Below are 12,354 nucleotides of genomic sequence, written 5' to 3' on the forward strand. Positions count from 1 at the left end.
GCTTTAAATTTATAGGTGAGTTTGATGCAATTTAAAATTAAGAAACAAGCTGACATAACATGAAAGTCCTGTGAAAAAATAAAATAAATGAATGCCCCCCACTAAGATGATACTCGTAAAAACAGCAAGTGAAACAAGATGTTAGTTTTAAGAAAGTTAAATGCTTAAAACAACTTGAAACTTTAGTGGTAACTGTGGAACAATAAACTAATCTCAGGAAGAAAAATAGCATGTAAAGAAAAAGAAAAGGAAAATACATTAGCTTAGCTTTAGCTTTCAGAATGTTAAAAAAATAATTACGAATGCCTCTTTAATCTTTCATTATGCTCTAAAGTGCCTTACTACAAGGTTAGTACTTCTTGACTCAAATTCTTATGATTATATGAACAATCTTATATTTACAAAATAAAAAATTAAGAAAAATTAATATAGTATATCTCTAGCTATTGATCTTGATAATTTCAAACTAAGAAAGCATATTAAAAGAGATGTATCTATATATACTTATAATAATATTTGATTTTCACTATAATTTATGAAATATATATCATCATTAGTTCAATGCCTATGGAGTTTGACTACTAAAATGTCATATACTAAATATCAAGTTATCAACTGCACTACTATAGCTTTATCAATAATAATTAATTTCAGTTTCTTTTTAGGACTGTATTATTATTATTATTATTATTTAATTCATTTTCATTTATACAATTGCCAAATACTACACTTTTATATAACATATATTTAAATACTTGTATAATGGAGACATTGTAATGACCAAATACATTAACACTGTTTTGCAGGAGTGTTAATGGTTGTGTGAAGAGATAAGAGCAGAGGAAGTTAAGCTCTATCACTGTACAACTACAACTGCCATGTTCAGGGGTTCCTTGGAGTAGCATTAAAGACTATCTCTCTCTTTCACCTATACCAGCCAAATAAGTTTTACTAAGGAAGGAAAATAATGGACCAAAAATAAAGAAAGAAGAAAGAAAAATAAAAGTGGTAGTTTTATAAGTTGAATATTGGATTGGTGCTTTGATGATTTTTAATTAAATTGGTAGAATGAGAACATGGGCTCTTTTTCTCAGACACTGCTCATGATTTTCATAATAATAAATTTCATGCTTTTATCATTAAACAGTTGCACCACCACACACAATGTTGATATGTTGCTACTTTGTCAAATGCCTATGCACCTGAGAACTTAAATGTTCATCATCATGGCCTACAGCAATTCGAAAGGGGTGATGTGATTCTGGGGTGTACTTGACAGAGCATCATAAACAGTCCAAAAAGAGAATTCCCATTTTAGAAAGAAAAGAAAAAACAAAACTACCAGTTTCTCAAAAAGTCCATAACAAATATCATCACAGTAGAGAATCAAACAAAATGCATCATGGATAAGAACCCAACACCAAAAAATTATAACTGAAATAAAGCATTAAAAAAGAATAGTACATGATTTGGCTTGTCTTACTGAGCTCTTTCTTTGCAGACTCCTCTATAGCTTGCATACATCTTGGGTAGAACTTGAAAATGTCAAAAACCCACTTGAAAAACAAAGCCTGCACAGAGAAGAACTGAAAATGTCGAACTTGAAAATGGGTATTCATACACATTTACACGAAGAGAGGAAAATGTACCTGGGCAAGCTTAATCATCCTCCTCCTGGGAAGATTGGTCGAGAAACGAAGAGAGAGAGAGGGGGGGGGGCGTAAACACAGAGAAACGAAGAGAGAGAGAGGGGGTAAACACAGAGAAACAAGAGAGAGAGAGGGGAATCGGGGACCGACTGGGACCGTGTGAAAATGGGTTTTTTTCTTTTTTTTTTGGTCAATTGGGACTGTGAAAAATTTTGGGGGGCTGGGGAAAACTAGGCGCCAAATTGCAATTAAGTCCCGCCTATATACATATACACTTATATATATTATAATGCTTTTTTAAAAGTGTTAAATTTTTGTGTTATGGAAATGGGTTTTTGTTGTAGTGTTAATTTTCCTTTTACTACTTGCTCGTTGGTTGACCCATTCCCTAGCAATAATAAGTCCATGCGCCTTGACCGTGCCACATCATCATGCAAATATTTTGGGTAAACATATGCCCCCCAATTTTATTTTAATGGGGTCAGCATTTGATAAACTTATTCGACCAACATTTCAGCTGACCTGTCACATCCCACTACTTACTTTCTTAAAAAGGCAAGTAATCATGACCTTTAAAGTTTCCTAGAAATGATTTGACGGTTATTGCTATTTCCCAAGAAAAAACCCTAAAATCTCATCATTAGACAAAAAATACCCTTTGGCCGATATAAATACTCTTCTCTTTTATTTATTCCATTTTTACACGATCACTGTCTCTCTTCAAGAACACTCAGAAAAAACCTCCAAGAACCTCAGACATTTCAATACGATTCGAGACATCTTCGAGCAACTCCGAGCAAAAATTTTGTGATTTCTTCTACAATCCAGATTCCAAGTAAGTTTCTGATCCCATCCTCCTATTTTTAAAGTAGATTTCATGTATTTTGCCTTTGATTTACACGTTTTCACTACGGGGTTTATACTGTTCTTGAGAAATTTTTTGGTAATCGGGTTTAGGAAAAAATACATAGGAACATTACAATAAAGATAGGTATTGTAGGCAACATTGTGCATAAAACAATGTTTAAGATGTACTTGCACTAATTTCGGATCCAAAATCGAAGTGAAAATTTAATTTTGGCTATTTTAGAAAAACAGAGTTTTTCCTGCTTGTTTTCGGAGTTGAAAAGTTTTTCTCAAAAAACTTTTCAAATTTTCTTTTTGATCCGTTTGTCTACCCTGATCGAATGTTTATTATGTTTTTATCAAGATGTTGCTGGTCGTATAAAAGCTTAACTTCTATACACGAGCATCGTTATCCTTGCCTTTTCTTTTCTTCTATCTATTGGTGTAGATTCTCACTTCCTTTTTACTCTTCTCATATATTAATGCATGATCCCTTGGGAGGTGAGAAACAAATTGACAATGATCTTCTCGCTTTGCTGTTTGAGGATCAAGAACAACCTTCTCTGCCTTTTTCAGAGCCTCCGGTCTCACACCCAAACCCTACAACTAGTCCTTCTCACAATCCTTCACATAACCAAATGAATATGGGTCGTGTCAAACACATCGCTCATAGAAAAAAAATACCCACAAAATCTCCTACCAACAAGCTTGCAACCAATATCAAGGGTCCTTCAAATGATCCTCAACCCTTTAATTTTTCACCACCAAGTATCCAGCCCAAAGCTCATCCACGTGATGGCCCATGAGTAAAGGTAGCCTGGTACATCGCCCCTCCAAGCATCAGATCGACCAGGATGGTGGCCAAGTATCCCAAGAAGTACGGGCTTTCTGGGATTACTTTATACAAACCTACACCCGACTAGAGGGAAAATGTGCCGAGAGGCGCCTACAATGCTTGGTTGAGGTATCACATAGAAGCGGGGGCAATCTTGCCCTTGCACAACTTTTTTCGGGGGGGGGGGGGAGCAATTATTTTGAGGTCGCCCCTTTCCAAATAACTCCCAACAGATTTAGAGTACTCTCAGCACTCTATATCCTATACAACCATAAAAAATGGCGTGTGCCTACCCTTCATGAGATCAACTATCTGTTCGATCTCAAGTCCAACCCCAATCAAAACAACACAGAGTTTTTCCATTTCTACCACTAGGAATTCACTCGCACATTCCTGAGTGACATAACCTACAAGTCCAACGTAGGAAGGTACTTCCAAGAGTACTTCCTTATGACCGACTTGGTCGCAGACAACATAGCCTTCATACGAGGAGGTAAACTTTTTAATCTTCGTTCAACATTTATCTAGTCGCTTTGCATTTTTTTCCCTTGTTCTTAGTCAGCTTGCGCTGTTCTTAGAGATGATTTTGGAATTTGGACAGAATGGAAAACTCAGCTCAATATGCTGAGGAGCTATTCATTTCATTATATAGCAGAATAAGGAATTAAAAGAGCCATTACAACACTAACACGTATAAATTAAATACACATAAAACAATACATAGCAGAATTTGGTTACAACGGAATGATTCAGTGTAATCTTTCTTGGGATTCTCTCATTCTTTCGTACACTGATCCTGCCAGCTCAGAGGGTGAAATTAACCTTCCAATTCCATTTCTCTAACACCACCCCTCAAACGATATGGTGACTGTGTCACAGTGAGTTTGTCAATGAGGAAATGAAAACGTGTTGGAGTGAGTCCTTTGGTTAAGCAATCGGCAACTTGGTGATGAGATGGCACATATCTGATCTTAAGTTTCTTTTCCAAGACTTTGTCTCTTACGAAGTGAACATCGATTTCGATGTGTTTTGTTCTTGCGTGATATACGAGATTAGATGCCAAGGCACTAGCACTTAAGTTATCGCACCATATGACAGGAACAAATGAGCATTTGACTCTTAACTCATTCAGCAGCTCTTGCAGCCATGTCAGTTCAGCTGCCAAGTGAGCCAAGGCTCTGTATTCGGACTCTGTACTAGAGCGTGCCACTACACTTTGCTTCTTTGATGCCCAGGAAATCAAAGAGTCTCCCAAGAAAACACAGTACCCTGCTATTGATTTCCTATCGTCGGGGCAACAAGCCCAATTCGCATCAGAGAATCCTATTAATGTCAAGTTGGTGCTTGGAGCTATATGTAATCCGTGGTACATTGAACCCTTTAAATACCTGAGTATTCTCTTTGCAGCTCTCCAGTGAACATCAGTAGGTTGTTTGAGAAATTGGCTCAATTTGTTGACAGCAAATGATATGTCAGGTCTTGTGTGGCTGAGATAATGAAGAGCTCCAATAATGCTCCTGTATATACTGGGTTGATTCAATGGTTGTCCATCTATTATGGACAAGGGTTTCCCAGCATTCATTGGAGTGGCACTCAGTTTTGTGTTCTCCACTTGTACCTTTTGCAGCAGATCAGCAATGTACTTGCCTTGTGATAAATAAATCTATGTGTTGTCTCTGAACACTTTGATGCCCAAGAAGTAGTGAAGTTGTCCCAGGTCTTTAAGAGAAAAGGAGGTGTTCGGTTTTGAAATGAACAAGTTGAGCTCCATGGAGTTATTTCCTGTTAGAACAATATCGTCTACATAGACTAGAACCATCAAAACAAACTTGGTCTGCTTGAGCATAAAGAATGATGAATCTGCCTTTGAATTTTCAAAACCCCAATGAATTAAGGTTGCACGAAGTTGATCATACCAGGCCCTAGGGGCCTGTTTTAGTCCATAAAGAGACTTATGTAGCTTGCATACATGATGTGGTCTGTGAGGGTCTTCAAAACCAGGTGGTTGTATCATGAAAACATCTTCATCAATGACTCCATTAAGAAATGTGTTGTTGATATCGATTTGCTGAACTTCCCAGTCATATGTTACAGCCAATGTTAAAACAACTCGGATTGTAGCTGTCTTCACAACCGGACTAAAAGTCTCGCCAAAGTCTAGGCCAGGTCTTTGGTGAAATCCTTTGGCAACCAATCGGGCCTTGTATCGTTGAAAACTACCATATGCATTATGCTTGATTTTAAAGACCCATTTGAACCCTACAACATTAGAAGCATAGGAACTAGGAATAAGTGTCCAAGTTCGATTCCGAGTAAGGGCATTGATTTCTTCCTTCATAGCTGATGTCCACCCCTCATGCTGAAGGGCAATGGCCACTAAAGCAGGGATATGATCAAGTGGAGAAAAGGCAACCTGTCCAAGGAAAGTGCGGGGTTTAAAGATTCCAGCTTTGCCCCGAGTGATCATTGGGTGTGATGGTTGAACAGGATCAGGAGGAAGAGGAGTAGCAGTAGTACTACCAGCAGGGGAAGCAGATGGAGCAATAAGATCATCAATATCAGTAGTGACAAAAGGGATAGGTGAGCCGACAGTAGGATGAGGATCACTTACAGCTGATGTAGAAGCTGGAGCCGGAGTAGCAGGGGAAGTTCATGCTGCAGGAACACTGGCTGAACTAGAGGCAGTGGCAGCAACGGTGGGAAGTGAAAACCAAGAGTGAGGTTTCTGCAAGGTGACAAACTGTTCTGGGTGTCGGGTGTTAAAGAAACCAGAAGCACAAGGGAATTCAGATTCATTAAAAATCACATTGTGAGTGATATAGATGCGGCCATGGGGGTTGAGGCATTTATACCCCTTGTGCACGTCACTATAGCCTAAATTAATGCATTTAAGAGAATGAAACTCAAGCTTGTGGCTCTGGTATGGCCGAATACATGGAAAGCAGGAGGCACCAAAAACTCTAAGAAATTTGTAATCGGGAGTTTTGGAGTATAGGACTTCAAATGGAGACTTTCCTTTAAGGACAGTGGTGGGAAGTCGATTGATCGGATACACTGCAGTCTGAAATGCATCTGACCAATACTTGAGGGGCATGTGAGCTTGAGCAAGGAGTGTGAGGCCGGTCTCGACAATGTGTCTATGTTTACGTTCGGCCCTACCATTTTGTTCCGAAGTATAAGGACAAGAATGATGAAAGAATATGCCATTTTCATTAACTAATTGACTGAAAGCATGGAACTCTCCACCCCAATCTGTTCTAAGTTGTTTGATTTTTCTATCAAATTGATTTTCAACAAGTCTTTTGAATTGTATAAAGGCAGCCAAAGCATCTGATTTCTGTTTTAAAGGGAACAGTCAGGTGAATCTAGTGTGATCATCTAAGAAGTGAGTGTAATATCTAAAATTAGTATGAGATGCAATTGGGGAAGGTCCCCACAAATCAGTATGTATTAAATCTAAAACATGAGAAGCATGACTATCTGAATTTGGAAAAGGAAGTGAGTGAGCTTTGCCAAATTGGCAAGCATCACAGAAACTTTGATTTTCATTGATATTAATTTTTACATGAGATAGTTTCAAGACTTGATTCAAAACATGACTGGAGGGATGACCAAGGCTTCTATGCTAGGTATCTTTTAGGGAATTCAATGAGGCTACACTAGATTTTATAGAGGTCTGAGTTGAGACACCAGAAAAGAGAGTTGTTGTGGCTGTTGAACTATGAGAGTGAGCTGGAATGGGACCAAGTTTGTAGAGACCTTCTTCAAGTGTTCCGTGCAACACTTCCTTCCCTGTTATTAGCTCCTTCACACAGCAAAAATCAAGAAAGAATTCAGTAGAGACATTATTGTCACTTGTTAGCTTTGAGACACTAATAAGATTCTTTGCAATGGAAGGTGCATGTAATAGATCACTTAACAGTAAAGGATTAGAACCGAAAGTTTTCAAAGCACCAGTACCAACATGTTCAATATAAATTTTTCTTCCATCATCTATGAACATTTGTTCCTTACCCTTATATTCTACTTTGTTGTTCACCTTGGCTGCTTCAAAAGTAAGATGATTAGTTGCTCCATTATCGACATACCAGCTGTCATCGTTTAGGATCTGTGGAGTTGCAACCATTGCTATCATCTGTCCTTGCTTCTCAATATGCTGTTGATGCTCATTTGAAGGTGGTTGTCCCATGTAACCCTCATTGTATCTGTTATAGAAAACAGCAGCAGAATGCCCGTATTTCCCACAGACTTGACAGGTGGGTCTCGAGTTGTCTCTACCATATCTTCCTCTTCCTCTATTATTGTTACCACCTCAGGATTGATTTCCTCGATAACCTCCTGCATTGTTGTTGTAGCCTCGACCAGGATTGTTGTAAAACCCACTGCCTCGACCTGAATATCCTCCTCTCGAGTTTGAGTTAAAATGCTTCTGAGACATATTAACATAGGGGTTACTCATAGTCTTGTTAGTGGGAGAGACAGATCCAAGTCTCTCAAGCTAGCTGTCAAAGCTGAGAAGAAACCCTTGCAGTTCTTGCCATGAAAGATTTGTTCTTTGCTCAAGCAGGAGAACAATTGAGAGGTATTCCATGTCTAAACCAGACAGAACATTGGCTATAAGATGTCTCTCTAGATAGGGATCTCCAGCCAAAGCCAAAGAGTTTTCCCACATTCTTTTCATCTTGAGATACTCTGTCATGGATTAAGCCCCTTTGCGAACTGTCTGAAGTTTGGTGCGGAGATCATCCATGTTGGCCTTCGAGTGTGCTCCATACAGCTCCTCCAAAGCTGTCCAAAGAGTTGATGCAGATCTGCATCCCATTACCTCTGAGGCAATGCTTTCTGGCATTGAACCATATAGTCAGCCCATTAATAGCTGGTCATGAACAATCCAAGCTTCATATTCTGGATTCATATGTAGCTCAGTAGAAGTGCCTTTGTTTTCATCTGTCTTCTCCACTGAGATAAATTCAGGTGGACATGGTCTTTGACCATTGAGGTAACCTTCCAATCTATGACCTCTGATTATTGTGATAACCATGGTTTTCCACAAAGGAAAATTGTTTCTGTCGAGCTTGGTTGAGAATGGCTGACTCAGGGTATTGCTGAAAGGACTCGCCAATATGATTGGGGCAGCAGCCATTGATGACCTTGGCTGTACCACGGAGCTTCCCTGTGAGTTTCCAACACCAGGTGTTTCTGGTGGTGTTTGAGCGACTTGACTCTGTTCAGTCGACATCGGCGGCGATGGCAGCGACGGAACCTGGCTCTGATACCAAGAGACGATTTGGGAATTTGGACAGAATGGAAAACTCAGCTCAATATGCTGAGGAGCTATTCATTTCATTATATAGCAGAAGAAGGAATTAAAAGAGCCATTACAACACTAACACGTATAAATTAAATACACATAAAACAATACATAGCAGAATTTGGTTACAACGGAATGATTCAGTGTAATCTTTCTTGGGATTCTCTCATTCTTTCGTACACTGATCCTGCCAGCTCAGAGGGTGAAATTAACCTTCCAATTCCATTTCTCTAACACATGGTATCGACCAAACCCCAATCTATAAATGGAGATAAGAGCCACCACCTTGGTCAGCATGGCGAACATAGAAAAGAGCATCAAAGAGCTGGTCACGGAGAGCAACCTGAGGCTGGTCGACCTCTTAGAACCTCACCAGGAATTGAGGGAATCAATTGTGGGGAGTGCCACTAGAGATGGCACTGAAGCACAAGAAAACCCCGAGCAGCAGCAGGATGTGTCACAACCCCAAAGGAGTTGACCAACAGGAGTGACCATTCAAGAGCCTAACCCCAATACTCAACCAGCCAGCACCCCTTCCCAACATGGGAGGGGAAAACAAAAACTAGCAGAATATGCTTGTCCTATACTCGATAGGGATGGCAACTTTAAATTTACGACCAATAGTTTTAACTTGGACTATTTTGAGGCAGAAAGTGAGTGCAGCAGTAGTTCTTTAAATAATGCAGTGGCCCGTAATTGTAGTTCGGGTATACTACTTGGAATTTCTTTTTAGTTTGCTTTCTTATCATGAAAAAATATTTCTTGACATATCTGCTCGTTTGCTTTTGTTTTTATAGTCATGCAATCTGACGATGCATTCGATATCTACGCCTCTGGAGGCACTCCAGTGAGCACGAATAAGTCGAGTAGAAGAAATCATGGAGAATTCAATGGGGAACCTTCAAGAAAAAGAGCTCGACCAGAGGACCCTCCAACTCCTATTCCTTCTAGATCAACTACACCTCCCCCTCCTCCTCGCACTGCGGCTTCCACTGACCAAACAGGGGGATCTTTGGCAGCAGAATTGTTGAGCAACACTTATAGCTCAACAAATGACAAACTACAGAAACTAGCCAAGCACCACCGTAGCCACGACGCCTTTGCCTTTCTTCCTTCGCTAAAACCCAGCCAGGTCCTTGCTTATGGGTTCAATGAAGTCCTCGGTGTAATTTTATTTTGCATTGTATTTTATTCGAACAACATTTCATTTGATTAGCTCTGACAACTTTATTTTTCCACTGTTCACAGGGTATTCTTACCATGAACAACGGCTGGCGCCATGCTGAGGAGGTTGATTTAAAGCATGATGAGGAGATCAAGGCATGGGAGGCTAAGGTTAAGGCAACTGAAGACAAAGTTGTTGTTTTAACCGAGGAGCTGAAGAAAAGCCAAGAAGAACTGGCTAAGGCTATTGCGGCTAAGGAAAAATTCAAGGAAGCCTCTGAGACTAACTATAGAGAGGCAGCCAAGCTGGAAGAAGACCTAGAGGCTAGCATGAAGGAGGCCACTGGTCTAGAGGAGCGAGTCAAGCTACTCGAGGGGAAAAATTCCCAAAACTTGGAGAGGTTCTAAGGAGCCACCTTCAACTGCTTTTACATGTTCTGGAAGAATAATCAAGATGCAGATTTTTATTACCTTCTTAAGCAGGTAAAACAGGCTAAACTTGCCAAGTGCGTTGCTCTTCTTGAAGAGGAGAAAAGTGCCCAAGAAGCTCCTGAAATCTCCATGGCGACGAGCAGGGACGGTGCCGAAGAAGAAGTCGGCCCTTCAGTTGACCAACAGCCTCAACATGACTCCCCTTCAGTTGCATAATAAATATGTTTAATTATGTAACTAAAACACCCGAACAACTTGTTCGTGGTGTTGAGACAATTTGCTGCCTAAGGCAGTTTTATTTATCTTTTAATACTTTTAATTACATCTGAGCAGCAATTGGGCATGGTGTAAAGACATTTCATTTTGTTATTATAACAGTTGCACATTATTATTGTTATTATAACATCTGCTCGTATGAACGAACTTAGCATAACACTTTATTGTGATTTCACAAAATTAACCAAAAATTTTGAAAAATACTCTAAGTGCTGTAGTATGCTTTCCCTTATTTTTCTTGTGTGTTTACATATGTTTATGATATCCATATGCTTTGCTTGCTTAGTATCTTATATGCCCCCCAAGTGATCGAGGAGTATAAAGTTCTCAGTCACTTGCCATTGACCAATACCTGTTCGAACATTACTGCTCAAGTACTTATAAATAATTAACGATAATATAGCAAAACAACACACCTAATAAGCAAATACTTGTAAGAAATACAATAATGACAAGAATAACTGGCTGCACACAATTCCTTTTATTTCTCGTAATAAAATGGACAAGATTCGTGTCTGTACTAGTGATCAAAACTTGATCTTACACTTATAAGCGATCAGACCAGCCCTTGTTCAAAAACTTTTAAAAAGTAAAATTAATACAAGCCAAATCTTTAAAAGGAATTATTCATTGATAATACTTGCCCAGGTGTTCTCCATTCCAATAGCGAGGAACGAGATCTCCATTTAAGCGAACAAGTTTTTATGTGCCTGGTTAAAGGAATTCTTCAATCTGATACGACCCTTCCCAGTTTGGTTCGAGTACTCCAACAGCCTGATCGCGAGTGTTAAGAAAAACTCTTCTAAGTACCAAATCTCCCACGTCAAACTTTCTTTCACGTACTTTAGAGTTAAAATATAGAGCGACCTTTAGTTGGTAAGCTGCAACTCATAGTTGAGCCTTCTCGCGCCTTTCGTTGATTAAGTCCAAAGACTCCATTAATAATTGGTTATTCGTGCTCTGGTCGTATGTTGGCCTTCTATGCGATGGTGGATCTAGCTCAACGGGTAACATGGCTTCATACCCATAGGCTAAGAAAAATAGCGTATGGCCTATTGCTATTCGGTGAGATGTCCTATACGACCAAAGTACTTCTAGAAATTGTTCTGGCCACACTTCCTTTGCTTCTTCGAGCCTTTTCTTCAGTGTGTCCTTCAAAGTTTTGTTAATAACTTCAACCTGTCAGTTGGCTTGTGGGTGGGCGACTGACGAAAAACTCTTCGTGGTACCATGCCGCTCACAAAAATTGGTGAAAAGGTCGCTGTCAAATTATGTGCCATTATCTGATACAATCTTTTTTGGCAAACCATATCGGCGTACAATGTTTTTGACAACAAAATCCAATACTTTCTTAGTCATGATTGTTGCGAGTGGCTCAGCTTCAACCCACTTAGTACAGTAGTTGATAACAACTACTCCATACTTGACATTCCATTTTCCTATGGGCAAAGATCTGATTAGGTCAATTCCCCAAATTTTGAATGGGCATGGGCTTTGCATCTATTTAAGCTCATTAGGGGCTACTCGAGGTATCTTGGAGAATCATTGGCATTTATCATACTTCTTAATGAATTCCATGGAATCTTTGATCATTGTAGGCCAAAAATACCCCTGTTAGAGAATCTTCTTTAACAAACTTTGCCCCCCAGCATGATCTCCACAAAATCCTTCATGTACTTCTTGTCTCAATTCCTTAGCCTTTTCCTTGGAGATACATCGTAATAAAGGAATTAAGTATCCCCATCTATATAAGATTTCATCGAACAAGATAAACCGAGTCAATTACCTTTGAAGCGTCCTCGTATTATTCCTATCTGCTGGTAACAATCCTTGTTCGAGAT

This window comes from Humulus lupulus, chromosome 5, assembly GCF_963169125.1.
Source record: "Humulus lupulus chromosome 5, drHumLupu1.1, whole genome shotgun sequence".
Lineage (NCBI taxonomy): Eukaryota > Viridiplantae > Streptophyta > Magnoliopsida > Rosales > Cannabaceae > Humulus > Humulus lupulus.